This window comes from Xyrauchen texanus, chromosome 32 (assembly GCF_025860055.1).
Source record: "Xyrauchen texanus isolate HMW12.3.18 chromosome 32, RBS_HiC_50CHRs, whole genome shotgun sequence".
NCBI classification, from domain to species: Eukaryota; Metazoa; Chordata; class Actinopteri; order Cypriniformes; family Catostomidae; genus Xyrauchen; species Xyrauchen texanus.
In genome coordinates, this window is record NC_068307.1 from 37,369,813 (window position 1) to 37,383,096 (window position 13,284).

Here is a 13,284-nt window from a genome sequence, read left to right on the forward strand (position 1 = left end):
ATATATATATATATATATATATATATATATATATATATATATATATATATATATATATTAGCATTATGCTAATTAGAATGGGGTGATTGTCATTATGCACAATTGTCACAATGCACAAAAAATAAATAATCTAAATTGACTTGAAAAAGGCTTAAATTTACTTGTGCAAAATATTATTATTATTTAGATTTTTGGGTGAAATATGATTATGAAAAGATGTTCTTGGCAAGTTTTATGAGATTCACCCATGTATGAAACATAGCATGAATATGAATTTAGACAAACTGCTGAAGGCTACATTTATTAGCAAAGGCACATTCTGATATATGACACAAGCTACATTAAAATACTACACTTTTAAAATGTGTTCACACTGTATAGAGCATTTTGTAAAGTGTTGAGTTTTTAAACTACTCAAGGTCTTGGGAAGCTGGCTTTTCATTGTGTGCATGATTATGTAGTGGTATTGTAATTACGAAATTAAAGATAGCTATGTTGCAGTTCTTTCGTTCATAAATTTTATCGTAAGATCAGTGTTGGTTGGGGAACTGGGGGTCTTCCTCTGCGCATCTTATATGTGTAAAACAGATGGCACCTCCTCACCTTAAAATGATTGTTTTATCAACTGTTGATGCTATTGTTACGTTCCCTGTAAAATACCACATGGCCCCAAAAGCAGACTTCTTCCTCCAGTTATGAGCAGTGTTTTACATCGAGAGAAAATGGTTGTACAATTTATTGGTATTTTAAAAATGTGTCTTTAGAAATGTTGGTGTTTTTATTTTGTCATCAGTTTGAGACTAAATGCACAGGTGAAGTTATTGTGATAATTATGTAAATGATTTTCTTTTCCCTATTGCTGTTGCTAACTAATAAATTAAAGCTCTATATTTTATAGTAAGTCAACTGTTAATTATTTTTCCTTGGCCAGTGAATACATTCTCTATCTGATCACAGACTTTTGGGATGGGTTTAAATTGTTTTTTTAGAAGAATACTGGAATGACACAGGACTGAGAATGGAATTAAATGACACAATGAAATTGAAGTACAAAAAAAAGCACTATACAAGTACCATAACCATAGTCTTCTGAAACCATACATTAGATTTGTAAAATGCCAGTTATCATTTAAAGATATTTTTCAGCTTTTTAGTCATCAATTATAGGAGAGTAGAGGTAGACATGAAATGGTAAAGAGGCATGCACATGATCATGACATGACCCAGCCTGTATTTGAATCCTGGTCCATGTGAGCCAACAGCTCAAACCGTTAATGTCAGAGGCAAGTGTGATTTCAAGACCACAGCAGAGCATATTTCTAGCAAGTGAGATGACACCAAGTAGAGCTGGTAGATAGTCAATGACACCTAGTGTTCTTTCCGTCTACATACAAGATGAAAATTGCAATTGGTCATATTAGTTTAATAGCATTTGCTTGACATGATTATAATCTTTGCATATTTATTTACTATTTTGTCTTTTATGAGTAAATCGGTAAATAGTTAAATTGGAATTTCGTAAATGGTCTTTTATCAGTAAATAGTCAATTAGTAAATTGACATTTCTCAGATATTTTTAAGTGCCAAAATACCTTAACCATAATCAATAAAACCAATCTATCTATCCCACTACAAATACTACTGTTTATCAAACAGCAAATAGGATCCGATCTGCTGTGATTGTGTTGCATCAGAGTGGAGTGGACAGACAAATTACTTGTAACATTAACCTAACTCTAAACCTAACACAAACCCTAGCTTTAACTTTGGTAGTAGCCTGTACATCAATATTCACTATGAATCAAATTTTGCACATGACTCAAACTCTGGCTCAAACTCAAAGGCCAGAACTCAATTTTGCCTTAACTCTAATGTTAAAATCAACCCAATCCAAAGCAGTATCTATAATAGTAAGTGTAACCCTGACTTTACCTTTCATTTTGGTCATAGCCTTTACAATAATATTCACTACAACCACAATTTTAGAAATAATCCATACTCTGAAAAACAAGTGCTGGAGTTCAATTTAGCTTTAACTTTTATGTTTAAATCTATGTAATCCAAAACTGTAACTATAATAGTAAGGCAACCCTAACTGTAGCTTTAACTCTGGTTTTATTCTGTACATTACACTTGCTTAATTCAGTAACCATCATTTGACACTCACTCAATGATTTTTTCTACAATGCATCTGAAACTGAAAACTACTGATTTTAAATTGTTACATCCAAGCCGCTAGGTGTCAGTGTAAGTCCAGTGTAAGTTTTGCGATAAATTGCTCAAATAAAAAAAAAAATGGCATAGGCCTATAGGATGAGACTAGAGACTCAGACATGTTTCAGAGTAAAAACGTGTAACTGTTTCTTACCAGATGTTGTTTTGTTGGCGTCTCAACCGCAGTGATCAGTGCCATGTTTTTTTGGTTACAAAAGTTTAACACTTCACTGAAAGCACAGTTTCTCCTCAACTGAGATCAATCAGTTTAAATTAAATTCAATTATGCAATTTGTATAGTGAAGCCGAAATACAACGTCCACACATGTGGATGTGGGGCCGCACAAGGTTCATTTTGGTCTTTGCCTTTACTGTATTATTCAATAGAACCCCAATTTCTGCTGAAACTCAAATGTTAGACCTTAATTTAGCTTAAGCACTAATGTTAAAATCAATCTTATCGAAAGTTGTTACCATGATACTAAGGCTAGCCCTGACCCTTGCCTTAGCCCTATACCTAACCCATTGTGAACTGACCAATATATGCCTTACAACAAATTAGATAGGCCAACGTGGCAAACATCACATGTTTAATATACATGAGCAAAGCTGATAAGATTTATATGGTCCCTACCACTTTACAGTTCATTCCAACGCCCCTGAGTATGTTGTTGTATTTTTCTCAGCTCAGAGCCACAAAGTTCCAGAATGACATACAGCATGCATGCTGTCACTATTGTTCTTCCCTGGGCACTGCAGGCATCACGGGCATCGCATTCAGCTGAAAAAGAACTTTGTAACCCCTACATTTCGGTCATAATCACCAGTCTCTTTTGTCCCACTTGTGTCCCCTTGACAGAAAAACCTCTGTCTCTGTCTTATCTGATAGCTCCCAGGACTCCATTAAACTGTTGGAAGAGAATGGGGTATGTCTCTAGTGCCCTGTCCTCATTGCCAATGGTGGGCACAGTCATGTGGTGATGGAAGATTATCAGAATGAATAGCTGAACACATTGAGAATAGAATGTCTTCCAAACCCACATGCTTATCTACCCAACCCATCTCAGAGGATGGGGGAGAGGGATGTCATCTTTTTAACATGCCGTCATAGGTTGCCATTTTTATGGAAAGGCTTCTATTCATGCTTACAAAGACTTTTGTTCACAGTTTCAAAAACTCTTCTTTGGTTGGACACAAAAGCTCCAGAATAACTTTTGATGGTTGATACTTTGCTGAAGATTTTTTTCCCTTTTAAGTGTACCACATTGGCAAGCAATGAAAGCTCAGAAAAGAACATCTTAAAGTAACCTGATCACTCTGGAAGGACATCAGGAGACATGTTTGCTGGTCTTAACTGGGTGTAAGATCTGGGACACAGTGGGAGGCAATTACTTACCAGCAATATCATTACAACCGTCTCAGTCTTTTGAGCAGAGATACTAGATAAAAAGCAGGAATGCCAAACAGAACGGTGGGAATTGCACAGTGAACGTCGACTGCTGGAAGATTAATGAGATGTTTCATACCGGCTGCCATATCACCCTGCGGCTATTGCATGGTTGCCCACTAAAGCTAAGCAGGGTTGAGCCTGGCCAGTACCTGGATGGGAGACCTCCTGGGGAAAACCAAGGTTGCTGCTGGAAGTGGTATTAGGGAGGCCAGCAGGGGGTGCTCACCCTATGGTCTGTGTGGGTCCTAATGCCCCAGTATAGTGACGGGGACACTATACTGTAAAAAAAAAAAGCACCGTCTTTTGGATGGGATGTTAAACCGAGGTCTTGACTCTCTGTGGTCATTAAAAATCCCTAGGGCACTTTCTCGTAAAGAGTAGGGGTTTAACCCCAGTGTCCTAGCCAAATTCCCCCCTATCTATCATGGCCTCCTAATAATCTCCATCCATCTCCTCTCAACCAATAGTGGGCGTTCTGGCGCACTATGGCTGCCGTCGCATCATCCAGGTGGATGCTGCACACTGGTGGTGGTTGAGGAGATTCCCCCTATACTATGTAAAGTGCTTTGAGTTTGAGAAAAGTGCTATATAAATGTAAGTTAAAAATTGTTGTTGTTGTTGTTGTTCTAATGTTTTGTAGTTTATTTATGAAAATTAAGGATTAATGATACAATGTACATAAAATAAAACTGAAGAGAGAAAAAATGATGCTGTATATATGGTATCCATCACAGCCTGCTTACTTATTGCTTGTTTGATTTTCCTTGTAATTGCTTGATTTTTTTTTATGCATCGAATGTGTAAGAAATTATGTCCACCAACAGAGGGCAAGCTTGATCAGGCTTAGGTTGCTTTCTGACAACATTGCACATAAAGTATTGCAATTATAAACCCTTTCAATGGTGTAAACCATAACAAAGGAATTAAAATGCTACTACAAATGTCTGGTCCTAAACATTTCTGACGTCAGCATTTGTAAAACAGTCAAAACAAAATGATTAGTGCATACATTTTTTAAGTCTAGCTAAAATAGATAAATACAAAAACTGAAAATAAACAATGTAATTAACAGATGTACATGAAGTAACTTATCCCCTTTTCTCACAAGGAGAGAGGCGATGAAAGTGTATCGTAGTTTAGATGGTTACAATTATTTCCTTTTTGGAAAAGTAAGGACATTTTTATATCTCCCTATAGTCAACTAAGCTCTTAACAATGCAAGCACGTGACTTGTGTAAAGTAAGTTCCAATAAATAATTAGTCAGCTACTCTACCTATCGGACTGGCAGTTGGCAAAAATTTTATTCACTCACCACCAGAGATAAAATGTGTGCTAACACAGTTGCTAGTACAGTATCTATCCAGCCATCTCGCTTTACTACTTCAATCCAGGTTTGTGATTTGTTTTTCAGAAATGTAATAATTTTCCCTTACAAATAAAAATGTACTTGAGGCAAATTTGCAACAAGTTTGGCGCTAATAATTTTCACATGCAAATGAGCTTGTAATTCGCTGCAAATGTTTGTCAGAAGTTTGCAGCTCTTCACCGCTAGTGGTGAACCTCCGGCAAACTTTTGGCAACAATGAACAATTTGCCTCAAGTTTACCGCAAAGCTCATTTGTATGTGAAAATGATCAGTAGTGAATCTGCGGTAAGTTTGTGGCAAATTTTCCATGAACTCTCTTTTTTTTTTCTTTTTTTTTTTAAGGGAGATCCAGGCATACAGGGAGCATCCATTCACAGAACAACATGGTCTAAATTTTAATACTGACAATTTGTTAACGTTACCGTTGGATTCCTAATACTGTACTTCCAATGTTGCAAGACTGTTTTAAATTCCAGCCTCTTTATATTCCCTGTTTGTCTACAATAAAATATTGTTTACAATATATGTGAAATGTAAAGAACTCATACTTCCAGTTGAATCAAAAGCAGGTAAAAACGATCTGTTGTGTTTGTTAGTGGGCTGGTTGTGTTGTAGTCAGTTACATCATTGTTGGCACTCAAGAAAAGAAGGCCAGTTTTGAGATCAGTTCTCAGTTTCCCCAGTCAACCAATGGCTTTGGCACCAAAAGCAGCACCATTTTGGTGGAAAAGTGGTATGTTTGTGGCTTTTCCGGGCTGTGACATGAAACAAAACCTATTAGATGAGCTCATCGATATGTCCCATCCCAACTTCTTGTTTCAGTAGGAAATACGTGGAACACATGGAAGAAAACTGCATAAATCAAGTCAATGCAGTTTACAGGGATTTTTAAGTACACAGTCCTGTATCTTAAAGGTTGATTTATGCTTCTGCGTTGAACATACGGCAACCGCTTTGTGTAGTGGTCAACGCGTTGGTTTACATTTATAGTTCTGCATTGGTGTGTCTATGTTGTTTTGTGAGTACACAGCCAAAATGCTATTGTATTGGGATAAAAAAAAATCCTTAATTTATTAAATAAACAAATGTAATGCAATGGTATTTGTGGATTCAAAAGTATTAAATTATTGAAGAATAAAAAGTTAGTTCATAAAAGTATGAAGTATTTAGGAACATATTCTTTATTATAGATGTTGCCTGCCATGCAGAGAGACAAATAATCAGGCCTAGACTGTATGCTTGCTTTTGAGTTGCTTAAATAATAATAAATCAATATTGTGGCATACTTTGATGCTCCATGCTGAAATAACTGCTTGCTTGACCAACACACAAAAAGCTTAAAATCTTTACTATGCATTTAGGCAAAATAACCAACTCTTAATAGGAGCTTTTTTAATCTATTAGAAGTGATCCGTTTTCATAACTTATGAAATATGATTAGTTACTGTACCACACATTCAAACATAAGGTCAAAACATCATACAGATCGGAAAGTTCTGGATTAGAATACAACAATTATTGGTTCACTCACATACCTGATATATATGTATACAGTAAAACACCTGAGAAAAGTTTATTAGATGTAAACAGATGTGTCTTTTGTCACGTTTTTGCTTGTTCATATAAAACAGAATATTTAAACAGCAGATGCTCACAAAAAACTAAACAGGCCCAAACACAATTTGACACCACCACTGATCAGTGGATATAGATGCACGGCTAAAATAATCTAAGAGAAAATGCTACACTACCTGTAATGATGTGATATATCATGTAGCCACAAGGGGGAAGCAAGTAACTGGGTTAAGGCAGATGCCCATATGTGAAGAAGTGCAGCTGTTGGATGGCTGGTTTTGGCAGTAATAAAGCTATGAGTTTTTCCAGTTTATATGTCTGTCTTGTGTTTCAAGATATTACAAATGGCAATGAGGATGGGATTAACATTTGAATCGGGATTTAAGAGAGCTCAGGCAATTGAAGCTGCAAAAAACAACATTTGAGAGATTTGAATAGTCTGAACAAAGAAGTGGTAAGATGGAATAAACCAATATGTACAGTAAACAAAGTGGCGGGCAATCGTCTTAAAAAGCATTAACCAGTCAGCACTAAATGTTTCAGATGTAGCGTAACGAATCATGTAGCAAGTGAGTGCAGGTATGGAAATGAGAAATGCCACAACTGCGGGAAAAGTGGGGCACATTAAACGGGCATGTAAAACAAATAAGGATGAGCAGTGGGCCACAGCAGGGAGGTCAGTCAAAAGAAGGAGAGTTAGATGACCAAAAACTGCCAATTTCTAACAGGAGGAGCAGGGTAGTGAAGAGATTTTCAAAGTGTAAAAAGTGGATATGGAAATTACAAAGGTGCCACCTCTTGGACAGCATTTACACATAAATGGATGCACAGTAAACTACGAAGTAGACACGGGCTGCGGTGTAACAATCATCTCAAAGACAGAGTATGCCGAGCTGTGGACAGAAACAAAGGAGGAGAAAAGTCCAACTAAAGTGGAATGCAGTACAACGAAACTGCAATGAAATCGCCAGTTAGGTTAAAGGGTTTGGAGAAAACCTGCTGTGTCGAGACTAGATCAACAGGCTGAAACTTGACTTGCAAAATACAGGATAAGTGACTTTTACATACTAGGTTTGCAGTGGTATACTGGTTTCACTGTATACCACGGTATGAAAATTAATGGTTTTCATAGCATGTACATTTGCTTATCTACAGTATTGAGAAAAAAATTACAACCGGACAGAGAATCTCACCTGCGTGTGCGCATCTCCTTTCCTCATCGACTGACTGTCAGACTCGTCAACTTGCACCACACACAAACACATGCAGTGGAGAAAATGGGTCTGACGTAAGTGAATGTGTATGTGAGTTAAAGCAGTGGGTCGCTGGTCTATTCGGACTGGGTCGCAGACAGCATGGAAAGAACAATGCATGGCTCTCCCATTGAAGGTATTTTGGCGGCCACCCAAGTGATAGCCTATTAAGGACTGAGGCAGATTTAATGAAAATCTCGCAATCAGCTAAAGGCTTCTCATCTGCACTTTTGCACGAGTGTAATGGAACCTGTTCGCGATCATGATCTGCTCTTCTCTCTGGCACGCGTGCAACAACTGTGCTTCCCTCGATATTGCGAAGTGCAGACCTCAAAACTGATTTGACCAATTTCAATTCTAGTGAGACTTTCGTAGTTTAAAGCTTTACGGAGGAAGTCAAGTCGAACCTCTCAAACAGTAGACAGCCCTGACTTGCCAAACAGCACTGAGGAGGAAAAGAGCAACACTGTGCTATGTGCTAATTTTTACAAAATTACAAAATTGTTTCTAAAGTTATAGTTAATGTTACAGTTTCATATGAAATAATCTAAAGGTAGAATCTATTAGACCTAATTTCATATCAATAGTGGCAGTTGTAGTTAAAGTTTCTAGATGTGTTTCAGCTAATATTTCTTATTTCCTAATTACTATAATTTGTTATTATTATTAATATTATTTAAGACTAGCTACACTGACCTAACCATGAAAATGAAGATCCTTTCCTCCTATGTAATATGCATGTTCTGTTTGAAATTAGGAAACTGGACATTTATGGGCTCAAATAAGTAAATATGCTCTTCAATGTATAAAAGGGGAGAGAAAATGTCCTGTCGCTTTTGATGTTGATATCAACAACAAAAATAATGTAATTTGATGCATGTCCTTATACTTGAAAACCATGAACAAAACATAAACATAGCAACATAAAAGGAAATCCGACACAATATAGAGGTTAAGTTTTTACTATGGCGGGTCACCGCTTGATTTCCAATGTAAAATCTGGGTCCTAAAGCAAAACAAGTTGAGAACCACCGAGATAAAGGTACAGACAGGAGCAGTCTGGATGTGCTGTCATGCACCTGCATTATATGTTAATGTGTTAATAATCATAGGACACTACTTTAAAGCTCACACAGCTGATGTTATTTTTCATTTAGTAGTTAATTTAACATGCTATGCTAACATGTAAACTAACATGCTTTAGTTAAATAATATGTTAAAGTTCCATGCAATTTTTTTCATGTTTATAATTTGGTTTATTATTATAATTCTGTTAGCTTTCTTATTTATTATATTTATTTTCAAAAGGGAGACTTTTTCACACAAACTTCCATTTAAAAAAAATGTTTCAAGTTTAAATTATAAAAGTGTTTGTTTAACCAAAAAAAAAAAAAAAAACTTCTGTTTTCACTCATAAGTGTCAACTGATGTAACTGATAATAATAATGATAATAATAATTGTGTAATACTGTATACCGTGATATTGTGAAACCGTGATATTTTCTGAGATGTTTATCGTTCCATGAAAATGTCATACCGTTGCAACCCTAATACATACTTTGGAGGAAGTACTGATGGAACATGAACAGGTCTTTAAGGATGAGCTGGGCACACTGAAGGGGGGGATGCCACAACCTGGTTTATAAACCCAGGTCAGTAACCTTTGCAATAAAAAAGAAAGTAGAGGCTGAGGTGGAATGGCTGTTAAAGGACAAAATAATAAAACCAGTCAAGTTTTTAGATTGGGCAGCACCTGTAGTGCCAGAAGTAAAACCAGACAATACAATAAGGTTATGCAGGAATTATAAGCTGACAGTGAACTAGGTGTCCTCCTTAGAAAAGTACCCCATCCCCATTGGTGGACATGTTAACATCATTAGCAGGTGGAGACCAGTTCAGCAAACTGGGCATGAGCCATGTCTGTCAGCATATATGGCTAGATGAGGAATCCAAAAAGTATGTGTCTGTTACGCTCATAAATGCCTGTTCACTTAAACCAGATTACCTTTTGTCATCAGTTCGAGCGCTGCCATATTTCTGCGCACAGTGGAGGAAATTTTGCAGGGAATTCATAATGTGGCAGTGTGTCTGGAAGACATTTTACTCACAGGCAGGGGTGATGAATACCATCTGAAAACTCAAAAAGAGAAAGTGTTACAGAGGTTAGAGGAGACTGGGCTAAGACTAAAAGGAGTAAGTGCAACTTAATGGAAAAGAAATGACTTTCCTAGGACACAGAGTGGATGCAGCCGGGGTACATCCAGCACCGGAAAAAGTGTGAGCAGTATGAGATACCATGACGCCTACTTCAGTCACAGAGCTCAAGACCTCAAGTTACTGAGGAAAGATGAACCATGGTAATGGGGACCTCAACAGGATTAGCCTTTTCTAGGTTCGAAAGGACTGTTGAATTTGAATAGGGTACTGGTACATAACAATGAACAACAGGAGCTGGTACTTGCCTGTTATGCTTCACCCTATGGGGTCGGCACTGTTCTGTCCCATCGCCTGCCAGATGGGACAGAAAAGCCAATTGGATTAGTGTCTCGCACCCTCACACCCACTGAGAAAAATGACTCTCAACTTGATAAGGAAGGATTAGCCATCATATTTGGGGTTAACAAGTTCCATAAATACATTTATGAATGGAAGTTTGTAATTTACAGAGATCATTAACCCCTTATCAGTCTGTTAAATGAGATGAAAGAGGTGCCACAAATGGCATCCCAGAGAATCATGCAATGGGCAGTACTTCTCAGAGCTCATGAATATGCCATTACATGCCGTGCAGACAAAGACAATGGCAATGCTGATGCCCTCAGGCGACTTAAACTGCCAGAGAGACATTCTAGTCCACCATCAGAGGAACGAGTGTTAATGCTGGACCAAGTATCCGAGCCAGTGATGTGCTCCCTATGTAAAAATACAGAATAGATGAATGTTCAAGAGGGGTGTGTGTTATGGGGAGATTGAGTGTTGATTACAGATCATGTAAGAAACATGCATCTTGACCAACTGCATCAAGCACATCCAGGAATAACACGGATGAAAAAATTAGCTAGAACCTACCTGTGGTGACCTAACCTGGACGCAGACATTGAGAGGAATGTAAAGTCATGCAGCATGTGTCATGAAAACAAAGTCACCAGCAAGTGCTCCTTTTCACCCGTGGGAATGGCCAGACAATCTCTAAAGGAGGCTACATATGGATAATTCTAAGTAAAAATGTTTCTAGTGATAGTGGACGCTCATTCCAAATGGTTAGACGTTTATCCAGTAAATGCAGCCAACTCTGTAGTCACTATTTCTTGTTTGAAAAACAGCTTCAGCATACACAGAATACCTGAAATGATTGTATCAAACAATGCACAGTGTTTCATCAGAGAATGGAGAAAGGAATTAATGGTTAAAAGTGACATAGCTCATGTTGCCTCTGCACCCTACCATCCATCTTCAAACGGGCAGGCAGAGTGTGCCGTGAAAATCTTTAAAGAGCTCATGAAAAAAAAATTCTGGGAGCAAAATTGAGCAGAGCATTGTTCATCTATCATATTACTCCACAGTCCACCACCGGATTGTCACCTGCTGAGTTAATAATGGACAGGAAGCTAAGCACCTTGAAGCTTCAACACAGGCGAGGCTGTGTACACCAACAATTTTGGATGTGGGCCAAAGTGGATACCAGTATTAATTCAGGACATTACAGGACCGGTGTCTTATAATGTCTTGCTAGGGTATGGGAGAATGGTGAGGAGACATGTCGATAAGTTGTTTCAGAGACAAGAACAGGGACAGACAAAACCAATGACTGATTAACTCGAGGAAGAGGATTATGGTACCAGTACAGCACCGCCAGGACGTAGATACTGCAGCAGTGAGAGCAGACAGTACTTCAGGAGAGTAGGAGTCTGTAGCAGAAAAAGGATGTGTCATGCCTCAGGCTCACAAATTCAGGACCACCTGAACATTTGAAGGATTTTGTTAGACACTGTAGGAAAAGGAGATTCCAGCAAAATGCCAAGAATGCATCCAATCTCCTTTGGGAAGTGAGGTAGTCTACCCTTACCTCCTAGTTAGAGAAAATGTTAAGGGACAGTATAATATATATATATATATATAAACATCTGTTGAACTAATTGTATTCTGGTTGCAGTTGCATATAGTTAAAAATAAATAATAATAATAAAAATGTATATAATATTGGACAAGTAACATGACAATTTAATTTATTGGGCCAAGAAAGTTTATTTATAGACCCCCCACACACACACACACACACACTTTTATGATGTGATATAGCATGTAGCCACAAGGGGGAAGCAAGTAATTGTGTTAAGGCAGACTCCTGTATGTGAAGAAGTGCTACTGTTGGATGTCTGGTGTTGGCAGTAATAAAGTTTACATGTCTTGTCTTCCATTGGTTCCAAAGTATTACTTTACCACAGATAATTTCTTGTCATGGTGGGGGCGGTCTCTGGTAGCACAGCAGACTAATCACGGCTGTTGTTGTCTGGATCGATGCGATGCGCAGTAACATTTTTGAAGAGGTGCATGTAAGGCTACCCCGGTTTCCTCAAAATATATGCTACAGGATGAGCTACCAACGCTATAATAGCATCGTTTTAGGGTTAGGGGCAGTATAGCCTCAAACCATGTCACACTACATGATAGTTATGCTGGTAGCATATCCTGATAGGTATTATCTGCCTGACCAGATGTGCTACCTAAGTTTTTTACACTTTTCTTACTGTTGTAGTACATACTGTCAGGCTCTCCCATGCCTCCCGACTTGTGCTACCCATGTTTTAGCTTTACACATCACTATGTTTACTGCACATCCTGAGCAGGTAGCACAGATTGTCAGAACATCGGGACCACGGAAACTATGCATAGCCCACGCCATAGATTCGACGCAGCAGAATAATAGGCCTTATATATCAAAGCTTGTAATCTTGTGATTCACTTGGAGCTGCTTAGTTTGGTTCATGGCTCAGAACGCTTTTATTTTGACTCCTATGATATCCCTATGGTCAAAATATATTGGGAAAACACATCCATAACCAAGATGACTGAAAAAGTTGGCAGACACTCACTTTTTGTACTCTACCTCTAATAATTCCCCCATGTGATTCTAAAATAAAAAATTCAGTTTCACAGTTTAGAAATACAGTTCTACTACTACATAGGTGTGGCAGGGCGGGGCCAGGTCGTGATCCTACACACCCGGTCCCGCCCTGCCACAATAGGTAATCCCCCTTACAAAAAATCTAGAGTTTTGGCAAACTAGCCACAAACTTTCAACTCATTATTTTCACTTGCAAATGAGGTTGTGATTCACTGCAAATGCTTGCTGGATGTGTGCAGCTCTTCAACGGTAATGGTGAACCTGCTGCAAACCTTTGGTAACAATGGACAATTTGCAGCA